The sequence below is a fragment of the Acartia tonsa genome, chromosome 9 (genome assembly GCF_053477335.1).
Source record: "Acartia tonsa isolate MP-2025a chromosome 9, ASM5347733v1, whole genome shotgun sequence".
NCBI lineage: Eukaryota > Metazoa > Arthropoda > Copepoda > Calanoida > Acartiidae > Acartia > Acartia tonsa.
The window spans coordinates 49160660-49172215 of NC_137268.1; the positions used below are offsets into that span (position 1 = coordinate 49160660).

At 30.6% G+C, this 11556-nt stretch overlaps 2 long non-coding RNA genes across 2 annotated transcripts; both read right to left on the reverse strand.

Annotated features, from left to right (window-relative positions):
- Window positions 1–918: 918 nt before the first annotated feature.
- On the reverse strand, window positions 919–1475 carry LOC145329120 (uncharacterized). Its single transcript, XR_013882776.1, has 2 exons — window positions 1416–1475; window positions 919–1214 (listed from the first exon to the last, which is right to left on the reverse strand). It is a non-coding gene; the product is annotated as an uncharacterized LOC145329120 (long non-coding RNA).
- A 3075-nt stretch (window positions 1476–4550) lies between these two features.
- Window positions 4551–5107, reverse strand: LOC145329119 (uncharacterized). The gene is made up of 2 exons (XR_013882775.1): window positions 5048–5107; window positions 4551–4846 (listed from the first exon to the last, which is right to left on the reverse strand). It is a non-coding gene; the product is annotated as an uncharacterized LOC145329119 (long non-coding RNA).
- Window positions 5108–11556: the final 6449 nt, after the last annotated feature.

Here is an 11556-nt window from a genome sequence, read left to right on the forward strand (position 1 = left end):
CACAATAATTTACCTACTAAAAATAAATTCTAACGCCCAAAAATTGATGAATTGTGAACTTGAATTTTCGCAGCCGTCATTGCAGCCTACTCTTTTCTTAGTCGTCGTTTTCTCTGCCACTTGATATTTTTGCAGCCCTTGTCATTCTAATTATACTTCTTCAAAGATATATACTTATGTATTCAGTCTTATTTTAAAAATGGAAAACTTTTTATGCCATTGATTTTTAATGTCAATATAAAATTAAGTATTCATGAAATTTGACTTATTTTTTCCCTTAAATATTTTAATGATATTTACCACTCTGAACATTAATATGCAAATAAGATATCAAGCCTTTTTAAAAGCGAAGCTTTTCTATAATTAGGGTCGGTCCGTCCGTCCGTCCGTACGTCCGTCCGTCCGAGATAGATAGCTTTTATTCGTTAATTTAGGCATGTTAGAATTGTCCTATCGATTTCAAACTTTGCATGATGATTCCTGTAGTAGTTGGGTACGATTTAGAAAGCGTAGCAACTCTATAATCATTACCAGAATGTCCGTACGTCCATTTTAAACATGTTGATTTTTCTACTTTTTAACAACAAATTTTCAAGTGTTTTAATTATCCGATTGATCTGATTTTTGGTATATTGAACCTGGGACAACAAAGAACAATATTATAAGCGAAGCAACTCTATAATCATGTCCAAAAATGTAAGTATGTCCATAAACATTATCCTGTTTTTAAGCAGTTTTTCAACAAATTTACCTACAATTTTGATTCGACATTTATACATTTATGTTCCGATTTTTCAGTTCAGATACTATACAAGTGTTAATGTCCGTTTGTTGGGCGAGCGGAATCAATAGCCGGCCTATTAAATACCTATTTAGTTAAAAACCAAAACCGTTTATACTGCCAAAATAAAACAAATATTGAAGTAGTACAGATTTATTAAAATAAAGAAAAAGATAGATACATACAGGTTAGGTGCGAAGCTTCTCTACAGGTGTCACGCCAGGATGACCCAATCTAACCTCTTAGTCCTGGATTAAATAACCAAGACAAGGTTCAGAAGGCAAAGTAGAAGAATGACTCTAAACTCTGTTAGTTGCTAACCTTTGCCCTGTCTACAATCCTAGTTGTCAGTACAACCCGTATTGAGTAGGGCGCCAGTTAAAGCAACACTGGGTACAAGGTACACGGTATGGTGGAAACAGTTTGGTAGATTCTAAATAATAACATATTAAGAACAAATAATATAATAGATAACAACTATAGATTAACTATTAGAGTATCATAATAGAGTTAAACCTTACTATATTGCAAAAGGCAAAGTCCAAAGGTTAATTGAAAGAAAGCTGTTCTAATAGAGTGTCTATAGGGCCTTATATCTATTGGATAATAATAATTACAATTAAGAGTTACATACCTAAATACAGTGCTCATTAGGCGGCGGATTTCCTTAAACTGCAATTATCTACAATTTAGCTATCCCTAACGTAAACTTATAGTTGAGCGATAACTAGTTTAGGACATAAACAATAGAAATTTAGTGTACTTAAAACAGAATATCTATTAAAAATCACAATAATTCAATCATTTAATGTACATGTTTTAAGTAATATTTTGTCAACGTTTTGTAATAATTTTTATTTATTAAGTACAAATGAACATTAATTAACCCTTTGGGGAAGAGTGCATATTCACCTAGCTGCTCATACGACACTCCCATGGGAAAGGAATAAAAATGAATAACATTTTTTTTTACATTAAGTTGATCGTATGAGCATTACTCAACATTATAAGCATGATTGTATGAGCAATCTTCAAAGATCTTATTCAGATAATGAATCATATATAGGATGATAAACAATCAAGAATGTGTGTGTGTAGCCTAAAGTGCAAACTTTATAGGCAGGAATGGAAATATGTGCACTGATTAATGTGCATAGTAAATACGTGTGAATAAATAATCCAAGAAATGACATGTAAACGCCAAAAGTTAGGATAAGTTGATATGCATAGGAACAACTATAAATGAATAATCCAGAGATATGTGCAGAGTATGTGAAAAAGCATGGATAAACAATCCATAAAATGTGTGCACAGCTTGAATGTGCATTAAATATATAATAGATGAATAATCCAAAGTATAGCAAAGATTGAAGTGCATAAGAAAGAGTGTGGATGTGCACAGCTTGAATGTGCATAAAAAAATAACATGGATGAATAATCCATATATGTGCACACATGTTAATGTGCATAAAGCTTTGTGCACATGTTGATGTGCAAATGAAATAGTTAGAGATGAATAATCCAAAGATGTGTGCACATGTTGATGTGCGAATGAAACAGTTGTGGATGAATAACCCAAAGGATGTGTGCACATGTTGATGTGCAAATGATACAGTTATGGATGAAAAATCCAAAGGATGTGCGCACATGTTGATGTGCAACTGAAATTGTTATAGATGAATAATCCAAAAGATGTGTGCACATGTTGATGTGCGAATGAAATAGCTATGGATGATTAATCCAAAGATGTGTGCACATGTTGATGTGCAAATGAAATTGTTGCGGATGAATAATCCAAAAGATGTTGGCAAATGTTAATGTGCAATTGAAATATATATGGATGAATAATCCAAAAGAAGTGTGCACATGTTGATGTGCAAATGAAATAGCTATGGATGAATAATCCAAAAGATTTGTGCACATGTTAATGTGCTAATGAAATTGTTGTGGATGAATAATCCAAAAATGTTTGCAAATGTTAATGTGCAATTGAAATATATATGGATGAATAATCCAAAAGATGTCTGCACATGTTGATGTGTGAATGAAATAGCTATGGATGAATAATCCAAAGGACGTGTGCACATGTTGTAAAATTGTTATGGATGAATAATTCAAAGGATGTTTGCACATGTTAATGAGCAAATGAAATAGTTGTGGATAAATAATAAAAAGAATGTTTGCACATGTTGATGTGCTAATGAAATTGATATGGATGAAAAATCCAAAAGATGTTTGCACATGTTGATGTGCAAATGATACAGTGATGGATAAAAATCCAAAAGATGTTTGCACATGTTAATGTGCAAATGAAATAGTTATGGATGAATAATCCAAAAGATTTGTGCACATGTTGATGTGCAAATGAAATAGTTATGGATGAATAATCCAATTGTGCACATGTTTAAAATGTGAAGGAATGTGGCATGGAACAGTTTTCCAAAAATTAGAACAACAGAAAAAAACTACATATTGAAACATATGATTTACTCAAATTGCCAATCATAGTAACAATATATAATTTCATTTTAAAAAAATATTTGAAACATATGATTTACTCAAATTGCCAATCATAGTATCAATATCATTTTCAAATATTAGCACGACAGAAAGAAGATGGTTATGATCATTTTTGTATATGTGCTGAAAGTGTTTGGGCGAATTTTAAATAAACACATCAATAATGTACAAGAGTATATCGTGGAAATAATTTTCCAATGCAGGAAAAAGTTCCTGTATAAATGCAGAAAAGAGTAAGTGGATGTATAATTCAATGTAGGTGTAAAATATTCCTAATCATTTAAAGATCAACAATGCAAATATAGTCATGAACAGGAAAATTTACGTTAGATTTTAAGGGCATATTGATATAATACAAAGATTCACTCAAATCGCAAAACATTTGTATACAACAAATATTTCCAATATACAACATATTGGAAATATAAGTATGCAAAACATAGATTCGGTTAAATACCAAACCACAGTAACACATACTATATCCCTTAATCTTTGGTAATGAAATATCCTTTTGATATTATGGACAAATTTGATTAGCTAAAGTAGAAAATTAAGTTTAAGAGTAATAAACTTATCAAAGAAATTTGAAGCTCAAAGTATTAGAAAACTATCAACAATTCATAGTAGTGTGCTTATAAACTACATACATAGATTTAATGTTCAATATTGTTGACGAGATTTAAATAATACAATTACTTTGACCTTAAGTGAGAATGCCTTTATCCCTGTTAAACAACACGGGTGTACGTTGAAAGGGTACAGAAATGTTTATGTATGTAAGTGTGAGTGTGTGTGTGTGTGTGTGTGTGTTACACTAGAAATATAGACTCGACAAACAGACATACATAATTATATTGCTCTAATAATAAATTTAATTATGGTTTGTTACATTTAAAGAAATTGACTTGATTAAGACTTCCAAATTATTAAACCATAAATGCGAAGCAATAACAAAATAATGTACAAATAAACTATTTGTCAATTTTGGCAGTGTTTACACTTTTTCACTTTCAAAGAAAGCACAGCTATTATGTACAAATATAATAGAGTATAAGTTAAAGTGTATTACTGAAATTTTCTTGTATTTAGAATTCTGTATTTAAAATTCTAGAAATGTATTTAGAATTCTGACAGTGTATTTAGAATTCTGTATTTAGAATTGTTGGGCGAGCGGAATCAATAGCCGGCCTATTAAATACCTATTTAGTTAAAAACCAAAACCGTTTATACTGCCAAAATAAAACAAATATTGAAGTAGTACAGATTTATTAAAATAAAGAAAAAGATAGATACATACAGGTTAGGTGCGAAGCTTCTCTACAGGTGTCACGCCAGGATGACCCAATCTAACCTCTTAGTCCTGGATTAAATAACCAAGACAAGGTTCAGAAGGCAAAGTAGAAGAATGACTCTAAACTCTGTTAGTTGCTAACCTTTGCCCTGTCTACAATCCTAGTTGTCAGTACAACCCGTATTGAGTAGGGCGCCAGTTAAAGCAACACTGGGTACAAGGTACACGGTATGGTGGAAACAGTTTGGTAGATTCTAAATAATAACATATTAAGAACAAATAATATAATAGATAACAACTATAGATTAACTATTAGAGTATCATAATAGAGTTAAACCTTACTATATTGCAAAAGGCAAAGTCCAAAGGTTAATTGAAAGAAAGCTGTTCTAATAGAGTGTCTATAGGGCCTTATATCTATTGGATAATAATAATTACAATTAAGAGTTACATACCTAAATACAGTGCTCATTAGGCGGCGGATTTCCTTAAACTGCAATTATCTACAATTTAGCTATCCCTAACGTAAACTTATAGTTGAGCGATAACTAGTTTAGGACATAAACAATAGAAATTTAGTGTACTTAAAACAGAATATCTATTAAAAATCACAATAATTCAATCATTTAATGTACATGTTTTAAGTAATATTTTGTCAACGTTTTGTAATAATTTTTATTTATTAAGTACAAATGAACATTAATTAACCCTTTGGGGAAGAGTGCATATTCACCTAGCTGCTCATACGACACCGTTTGTCCTACCGTTTCAGTGCTTCGCTTTTATGGATGTTGTCATCCTTGTTAATTTATAAACTTTCAAATAAAAATGTTAAATTCGGTTCCCATTTAAAGTATAGTCAACGACCAACCAGTTGCAAAAAGTCTATGAAAATGTCATGGAGGGAGGTGGCTATTTAGAAAAAATTGTAAAAAAAGTCATATAATTTTTTTAAATGGTCGTACTGACTTTCAGATAATTATGAAGTTACTGCACTTTCTAAATTGTACCTAAATGTTTCAGGAATCACCATGTTAAGTTAAGTTTTAAGCCAATATAAACAGTCCAACAGGCTTAAAATAACGATCCATTTTAATAGCTTTTATATGGACGGACAGACCATAAGTGCAGAAAAGTTTCGCTTTAAAAAAAATAAAGCCTTTTTAACCCTTACAGATCGGGGGGGGGGGGGGGGCTCCAAGAGCCCCCCCTCCTCTAGTTTTTTCAATCTCATTTTTTTGTAGGTAAGATGAAGAGCTGTAACTTCATGACTTTTTAAGTTTAGTAATTATACGTCGGCAAGAGTTGATTTTATTAGGATATCTGGTCTGTGTCGGTCGTGGTGTCCGGTCAAAGTCGGTTGGGTAGCAAAAAGAATTTGAAAAAATTCTAAATAAATCTTAATTTCTACATTATGACTTTTGTGTATAAGGTAGAAATCTAAAAATTTTTGGTTAATACTTAGATATCAATGACCTTCTGAGAAAAGTGGTGTTATGACCGTTTGACCGTTCCCTGACCGACCTTATGACCGATTTTTGTCCGGCTTTTACTACATACATATATCATGAATATCGTGGCTTCTATTACAGCTAGAGACCTATAATTTTTTTTGGTAAATCCTTGAGCAATAATAAACAGATAGAAATATTAATTTGCGCCGCCAACCGCCGTTTTACCGCCGTAACCGCCGAAAATGGCAGTTCCGGTTATTTGCCGTTTTTCGGCGATGATCAGAAAAAGTAATTTTAAATTTGGTCGTCCTAGCTGCAAAATTGGCCGCTCTACAGCTGTTTTAAAATTTAGCGACTGGCCGCTAAAAAGCGGCTAAGGAGCGGTCTGACTGCTATGACTAGAAAAAGTAATTTTCTTTAAAAATACACATGAACCACCAGAAAAAAATTTTACGTCTTTATCTGTACCAGGAGCCGAGATAGAGGGGGGGAAGACTCTTGGAGCCCCCCCCCCCCCCCCCGATCTATTAAGGTGGGAATTGGGGCCTGATCTGTAAGGGTTAATTTATGAACTTTAAAAAAAATTGGAAATTTGGTTCCTATTTAAATAATATTAATATATTGAATAGTCAACTACCAAACAGTTGCAAAAAGTGTATTAAAATAATAATTCACTGAAAGGTATTGCTATTTGTAAAAATAAAAATATTGACAATGAGTACAACAAAAATAAATAGCGGAAAACTCCAAGATAACAAATAATTTTTTTCTTCATTTTTCAATTGAATTTTGACTGGTTTGTTTATTTAGTTGAGTTGCACATCAATTCATCAGTCATAGGCTTATCCCTTTAAATCCATGAGAATTTTAGACAAATTACCTTAATCCTATGTGCAAAGATAACCTAAAAAAAAGCAAATTATTAATTTGTTTACCAATTAAGAAAGCTTTGATAGAATAATTGCTTTGTTTGCTTCAAATATTTATTGCTCACATAAAGTTATAAGAATTTGGGAGTAAGTTTTTAAGAGAAATATCTATTATTAAAAAATTTTATAATAAAACAAACTTCTTTAAAAACATAATCAAATTATGCACACCAGTTTTATAGATTTGATATTTAAAACTAAAAAGTTAAATATTATACCTGATATTATTAGTTTTACATTGCCATTTTACTAACAATTTGAGTTACCTAAGTTACAAACTTGAGTTACCTAGCGGTTATTTTAAGAACTACAATAAAAAAAAAATTTTTAAGAAATTAATTCTTATCTTTGTGTTTACTTCTTCCTTATTGATTTATTATGAACTTTTAAATTATGTCATAGATTTTCAAAAAATATTTAAATTGTTTCTAAAAATGCATTATTTGCAATGATTTATTTGCAATACCAATAGCAAATTGACTCAAATGAGTGAGATACTTCGCTTTCATCCAATCGATTGGACCTATAAGTAAGCTCTTCAAACAAGTTGGATCGCTCCTATTGGGCCTCTTGAATCTTTGTATTCGAAGAAAGATAAGGAAAATTAGTTTTAAATTCGAGATAAAATAGCATAAAATTCCTAATAGAACAATTGTAAAGCTTCGCTAAAATGAAAACAACAAACGGTTCAGTGATTAACGAGATTTTAATGGACGAACAAGAAAACTGCTTACTACTTTATATAATAGGGCGTTATTATATTTTTATAACTGCGCTTCCTATGAACATAAATATCCTTGTGCGAAAAATTTATTATCTTCAGACAACATATCCCTTTCCATTTTAAATCAATGATGCATAAAAAATCATAAATGCAAAATATTATTCACATAAAAAATTCCCTTTCATAGTAGCGCAGTTACACTATAATCAATATTAGATTGTATGTACGTACGTCCAACTAACTATGAATATTAAAATTGATAAGTAAGACGAATGGTTAACGGACCCAACATGTAAAATCCTCAGACAGAAAAACTCAAGGCATCAAATTTTTAAATTTATTCAACGTTTCGAGGGCAAAACTGCCCTCATCATCAGGAACTAAACAAAAAAATAGCAATTAAAATTTATCAAAATATGCATTTTAAGTCAATTATTACTTAATATATGTTTTATAGGCATTTTTACATATAAAAAAAAAGAATTAAAATTCCCTATGGTTACACATTGATAACAAATAAAGTGAATAAATAGGATATATGTTTATACAAGGTTAATTAAATGCAAAGTAGGGCAGTTTAAATAACAAAATAGAATTAAATTTGAAATAAAATCTTACTTTTTTTCGTCCATGTACATTATTAACAAAACACAAATTGAAACTGGCAAATTTTTGATTGATTTTTTGTAAATTTTTTGAAAGTTGGACGGTCAAATTAAACAAGTTATTAAATCATTTGCTCTAGAAAAAACTTCAGTATAGGTGCAGCTTTGCAGATCAGTCTTTTTAAGTAAAAGTTTGACCAAGAAAATTTTTTAAAAAAAGATGAGCAAATGTAACAAAACAAAACAAAAAAAAAATTTTTTATTGCAACTAGCAAAAAGGTACATAAAATTGTCATGAATTTATATTTAAACCATGTTCAACTGTCTTTTTTTCTCTTATCCAATATTTTTCTCTGATATCCAACAGATTTTTATCTTTCTTGTGGAGTTTTTCAAAAGGGGTAAAAACCATGTCTGACCATGAATGGTTTCTACTGTTAAAATGTTTGGCAACTGGCTTTGAAATTTTTTTGTTTAAAATATCCGAAGAATGAGCATTAAATCTAACAGAGGCAGCATTAGAAGTTTGTCCAACATATTGCATTGGACATTGTTTACACTGAATAGAATAAATTACAAAATTATCTGAACATTTAATATTTGACTTGATTGGGTACTTTTTTTGAGAAAAACTGGCAACATGTTCAGAAATATTTTGACTACGATTACACAGGTTACAACCAATATCTCTTATGCTACATTTAAAGAATCCATTTCTTTCTCTTAAGTTGTATCTCTGAGTAGGATATAACTTGGCTCGAATTAGGTGTTCACCTAAATTTCTTGCTCTTTTATATCCTATCATTGGCATCAGAGGAAAAGTTTTTTTAAAAACTGGATCTTTACTTGCTAAAGAGAAATGTTTTTTCATAGAATTAGATACAGAATCAATACGAGGGTCATATGTTAAACAAAACACAGGTCTACTGTTACTTTTTACATGAACAACTTTTTGTAAGGCTTGTGTGCGAGAAATAATCTTTACTTTCTCAAAAGCATGTTTTATAACTTTATAACTGTTATATCCACGAATTAATAAATTACATTCAAGTTCTTTTAATCTAATTACAAAGTTATCATTTGAAGAACAAATTCGTTTTAATCTATAGGCTAAGCTGTAAGGAATATTTTTTGTAACAAATGGTGCATGTGCACTTTGAGGCTTTAAATAGGTTACACGATCTGATCCCTTTACAAAAAGGTCAGTTTCAAATTTATTATTTTCATTTATCCAAATATTACAATCTAAAAAATCAACAGATCTGGGCCTAATATTTAAAATAGGAAAATTTTCAACAATAAATTGGCCATTTTTCCATTTTGTTTTTACAATTTTATCTTTTAAACAATATTCACATGTAAATTTAATAGTGTTATGAAATGTACTTATATATTTTAAAAAATCAAGAAGTTCATCCTCTGTTCCTAAAAACAAACAAAGAATGTCATCAATAAAGCGTTTCCACCAAGAGGGGGGACGGCCTTTCCAATCTGTGAGTAATTGGGATTCAAGTTTTCCCATGAAAATATTGGCATATGTTGGTGCCACTTTTGTTCCAATGGCTGTCCCCCACTCTTGCAAATAATACAATCCATTAAATATGAACGAGTTGAATTTTAGAACAAAAGATAGTAACATAATTAAAAAAGGAATAGATACATTACAATCGCCATATTTCTTATCACTTAAAGCTTCTTTAAAAGCTTGTATCCCTTCATTGATAGGAATTGAAGGATAAAGTGCCTCGACATCAATACTGACCAATATAGCCTGTTCTGATTGGTCCATATTTTCATTTTGCTGATCAAGAAAACGTAATAAATCGGGGGTATCTAAAATGTGGCTATCAAGCATTGGGGGAATATGTTTGGCTTTAAAATCTAAATAGCTACTTAGATTTTCAGTATTGCTGGAACACCCACTTATCACTAATCTAGTGGGCGGAATTTTTTTACCTTCTGCTACACCTTTGTGTACTTTGATTAAGCCATAACCTTGCGCTTCTGCTGGTTGGTCAGGCAAAAGTTGGTCAGCCAGCTTTTTGTCAATAGTCTCGTCTACAACAGCATCCTCTAAGGCCTCCTTGATTCTGTTGTAGTGTACTTTCACCATTACTTGATCTATTTGTCTATAAACAGACAAAACAGATCCATCCTGATTGGTTATTTTTGAGCTGAGGTGTTCACCTTCAATCGCTGAAATATAATCATTTCTATTTACTATAGTGGATGCACCACCTTTATTAGCTCTTAAACAAACAATGTGACCCGATTTTTGTTTGTCAATTAAATTTTTTAAGGCAATTTCTTCCCCTTTTGATACATTGGGAAAGACTTTCTTTTTTTGATTAAACATTAAATCACTTTCAATTCCATACAGAAAATTAGACAAAGTTTTAGTTGGCTGACATGAAGGTAGATTAAATTTTTTAACAGGAACGCTAAATTCTGGTATATTATTTGTATCAGAATTTTCACTAAAAATATCGGGATTTAAATCAATGGCTTCCCTCCATCTCATTGACCTAGAGAATCTCTTAACATCATAACTCAAGCTGGTAATATTCAGCTTTTTTGGCAAAGGAACGAAATTTAAATGTTTGTTGAAAAGCGAAATTTCATCTGATGTTAAAACATGGTCAGAATAATTAATGACCAAATCATCTAAAGGTTTTTGACTTAACCTTTTCATTTTTCTCCTATATTTGGAACGTTTTATAAATCTGCGATTGCGTTTTTTAGTTGTGTTATTGTCAGACTCAGCAGGTTTTATTTCATTGCTAATAAAATCTTGTTTATTCACATTTTGTAGATTAAAAAGTTTTGCCTTATACTTGTTTTTTTCACTTAGAAGAAACTTAGATAATCTAATATCTAATTCTTTTTTTACAATAACAATAATATTAAAATTGATTGAGAAAATTAATGTAAATTTAAAGTTCTTTCTAAGCATTATGTCTTTTGCAAAAGAGTTAAAAACTTGCCAAGGACTTGAAGGAGAACTGTATCGGTTCAGCAGTTAGCGAGATTCTTCGGTACACACGCACAGAAAGACGAGGATTATTTTACTTTATCATAGGAAATTAAAAAGTAGTCATGGCTGAAATAATATCTACTTTATTCATACATACATACTTTTTTAGACAGAGTATCTTCAATAATAAAAACTTAAAAGACTTAGAAATAGGTATTAAACTTTGTATTACAAACATTGTATTTACCAAATATGCCTAAAGATTTATAAAATCAGTT